This window comes from Cebus imitator, unplaced genomic scaffold (assembly GCF_001604975.1).
Source record: "Cebus imitator isolate Cc_AM_T3 unplaced genomic scaffold, Cebus_imitator-1.0 Scaffold13, whole genome shotgun sequence".
In the NCBI taxonomy this organism is placed as follows: domain Eukaryota; kingdom Metazoa; phylum Chordata; class Mammalia; order Primates; family Cebidae; genus Cebus; species Cebus imitator.
In genome coordinates, this window is record NW_016107328.1 from 9,064,729 (window position 1) to 9,068,587 (window position 3,859).

Sequence of the window (3,859 nt, forward strand, 5' to 3'; positions counted from 1 at the left end):
TGTGTAAACATTCCATTGTGAACATAATATTTTAAAGATGACTGGATTTGTACTAATTATTATGTAAGTCCATTTCATATGGTCAAGAGAAGTTGTCAAACATAGCAAATTCCCCAAACGAAAATGATAAGCAAGAAGTTGATTTTGAGTATGTCAGCGAGTTTTCTCATCAACAAAACAGGAAATTAAAATTATAATAAGTTCATTTTAGTATAAATAAAAGATTTAATCTTAAAATAATGTATTGGGTTTTAGTACACCTACTTTTAGACTTCAATATCCTTCAATGATTTTAATGATTTTTTAAAAATAGAATGGCCAACAAATATATGAAAAATACTCTATTTCATCATGAGGGAAAAGCAATAATAACACAATGCGATATTACTTCAAACCTGTTAGAATGGCTGCTATTAAAAAGACAAATGAAAGAAAGTGTTGATGAAGAGGTGGAGAAAGAAACACCTGTGCATTGCCAGGAAGAATGTAAATTACCATAGAAATTTTGGAAATTTGGAGTTTCCTAGAAAAAGAAATAACTAAAAAGAAAATTACCATATAATCCACACTCCCACTTACGGGTATGTATTCAAAAGAACTGAAATCAGTATTCAAAAACATTGAAACCTGTATGTCAAAGAGATATCTGCATTCTCATGTTAATTTCAACATTTTTCACACTAAGTTATGGAAGTAATCTAAGTATCTAGCAACACATTAATGGATTTTCTAAAAGCGTAGTATACATACACAATGGAATACTATACAAGCTTTAAAGATAAGGAAGTTCTCATATTTGTAACAGCATGGATGGAACTGGAGGACATTATGTTAAGGGAAACAAGCCAGGCACAGGAACACAAATATTATATGATCTCACTTGCATGTGGAATCTGAAAACATCAGCCTCCTAGAAGCAGAATAGATAGGTGGTTACCAAAGGCTGAGCAACAGGGAAAGGATGGGGAAAAGGAAGATGTCGATTGAAGGGTACAAATGTTTATTTATTGGAGAAATAAATGTTATTCCTTGGAGAAAATATTTTAATGATCTATTGCACTGCATGATGACCACAGGTAATAACAATGTATTGTATATTTCAAAATTGCTAAAAATGATTTTTAACATTCTTGCAACCAAAAATGGTAAATTATATATTAGTATATTTGGAGAGCAAAGCATTTTATCTGTCTATGCACCTAATATGGCCACTGGTTCAGGGAAGGTGTTTAATGAGTCATTTAGGCTGTAGGCTTTGATGCAAAGTACACACATTTGAGGATAGGCCACTAAGTTTGAGTCCTAGCTTTGTCACTAACCAGCTGTATAAATTTGGGCAAACGACTAACGGCCATGAGTTTCTTTCTTTTCATTTCCAATAATAATGATGACAACAACAATAATCATAATGAAAATTTCTTGAAGGGTTACAATGCACCTGCACCATTGGGATAATTGAAACTTGACACAGATGTTGTGGGGACCAGATGGGGTCAACGTACAAAGCACCTGCCGTGTACAAGAAACTTAAATATTGGTGAGGCAATTTTCCCCGTCACGGGTCTTCTAAGCCATAACTTTCTACTGGGAATCAGAAGTGTGTTGCTTGCTCCTTTGGGTATTTGGCACGCATTGAACTTGGAAGGATGCAATGCTTTGAAGAGCACTGTGGGAGTGCACCACAATCTGCATTCTAAAATGCCCATCTTCTAGCCTTCCTCCTGGCCCATTTGCAACTCTTTGGTCTGCTTTTGTGGTAGTCCAGTCCAGCTGGCCTTCATCCACATTCCAGCCTTTCAAAGGACAGTGGCAGCATTGTTGGTGTCTGAGACCCACAGGACAAAGGGCTCATGTCCTCAGGCTACCTGTGGCATTTCTGTCCCAGAACGTTGTGCTGTTCTCCTCATTGGTCTCACCAACACATGGGACCAGAGAGGAGAGTGGGCTGGGCAAAATGCACTGTGAATAAAAGCCACAGGGGACAGATGAATTGTTTGAATGTCTATTCTTATTGGGTTGTCTATAAAGGAAGAAGCATTTATGCTTGTTTTAAACAAGGTTCTCAACTTTCCCAGCTGCACTAGGGGACCTTGTTTACATTGACTCAATCATGTCACAGTTTTAGCATCTGAGAAGTCATTCATTGCTCAGGAAAAAACTTGTAATAATATCAGTTCTACACTTGATCTTAGCCAAAAGGCTGAGAAGCAATAATAATATCAGTTCTAATGCCAATGCTTTCTAAACGTGTCTACCACCCTGCAACTGTATGTAATTACCATTCATCAAAAATATACCATGTTTTATTTGCTTGACAAAGGCCATTTCAAATACTTGTAAGAACAAAATGTAAAGAGAATTAACATGCCTAGTTTAGAAATTTTATAAAGTATATATTTATTAAGTTGGATTCCTTCACATCATCCAGCTCATATTTATGTTATGAAGTTTGAATCAGAACTTAAGTGTGTCTGACTCTGGAGCAAAGTTCTATTTTCTTTCCATAGCACCTGTCCACAAACAGGTGATATTTGATTACTAATGTTCTCATTAATAATCATAGTTTACATTACATTTACTGAACGTTTTCTGTGTGTCTGGCTCTGTTGTAAACACTTCACATGTACTGCTGGCATCACTTATTGCCAACAACTCTACAAGAAAGACATCTTATCCCATTTTTTCAAATGATTACACTGAGATAAGGTACTCTTAGCAAGATTAAGTGCTGCTATAAGTAGAGGACCTGGATTTGAATCAGGCAGTCTATCATTGACCACTAACCTGTGTTGTTTCATGTTCCTTTTTTTTTTTTTTTTTTTTTGATCTCATACTACCTATGAAAGAGAGCAAACATTATCAGTACTTTCCAAGTCAGGACACTGAAGGAATTTACTTGCTCCATATTACAGAGCTTCTAAGTGAATGAGGGATTGCATCTGGGTCTCCTGGCTCCTGGCTCAGTGCTTGCTTCATTAGACCAGAATATGTCATTGAAGATGCTTCTTACCTGCCCTGTGCTTGGCACCTGGGTATGCTCAGCAGGTGCATAATATCCATGAGCTTTAGGGCTTGGATAGGCCATGTAGCTTGGGCTCAGATGGAGGCTTCCTCTCCTGCTGGTGTGCTTTGCTGCTTCCTTTCACTCAACTCTTACAGCCTGGCTCTCTGCACTGCCTTGGCCTTCAGCATGTGCCTGGTTCTTCCTTCTGCCTCCTTGCAGCCCATCAAGGGTCCTTGGGGGCTTCCTATGTTCAAGGCATCTTTTCAGTATAACAATAATTTGACATCTGACCCACTTTTGGCTAATTGGAGACCTTGTCTCTAATAACTGCTGGCCATAGTCTAGTAGGAAAAACCTTGGGAATATCTCAACCAGCATTTTTCAGAATTTCCACTGTCTACTTTCTGCATACAAAGCATGAAAGACACAAGAGAATGTCTGCCTATATCCTCTTGTATGTATCTTGTGGCCCTTCCAAAGAGAATAACATATGGCTAGATTCATAATAAATACTAACAGAGGCAAAAAAAGAGGGGAGGTAAGTAACCTTTACTGTATACAACTTGTGTGCCAGGCATTTTCATGTATACAATCTCATTTATTCAGACTACTCCTTGAGCTAGGAACAGTCATGCCTACCCCCATGTTTAAAGAGGAGAAAACTAAAGTTCAGAAATAGAAAGTATGTTCTTCCAATCACAATTGCCACAAAGAGAATAAAATACCTAGGAATATAACTAACAAGGAACGTAAAGGACCTCTTCAAGGAGAACTACAAGCCACTGCTCAACGAAATAAGAGAGGACACAAACAGATGGAGAAACATTCCATGTTCATGGTTAGGAAGAATCAATA

The 3,859-nt window shown here is 37.5% G+C and overlaps 1 pseudogene; it reads right to left on the reverse strand.

Annotated features, from left to right (window-relative positions):
• Positions 1 to 2,130: 2,130 nt before the first annotated feature.
• LOC119467374 lies at positions 2,131 to 2,212 on the reverse strand (annotated as a pseudogene).
• Positions 2,213 to 3,859: the final 1,647 nt, after the last annotated feature.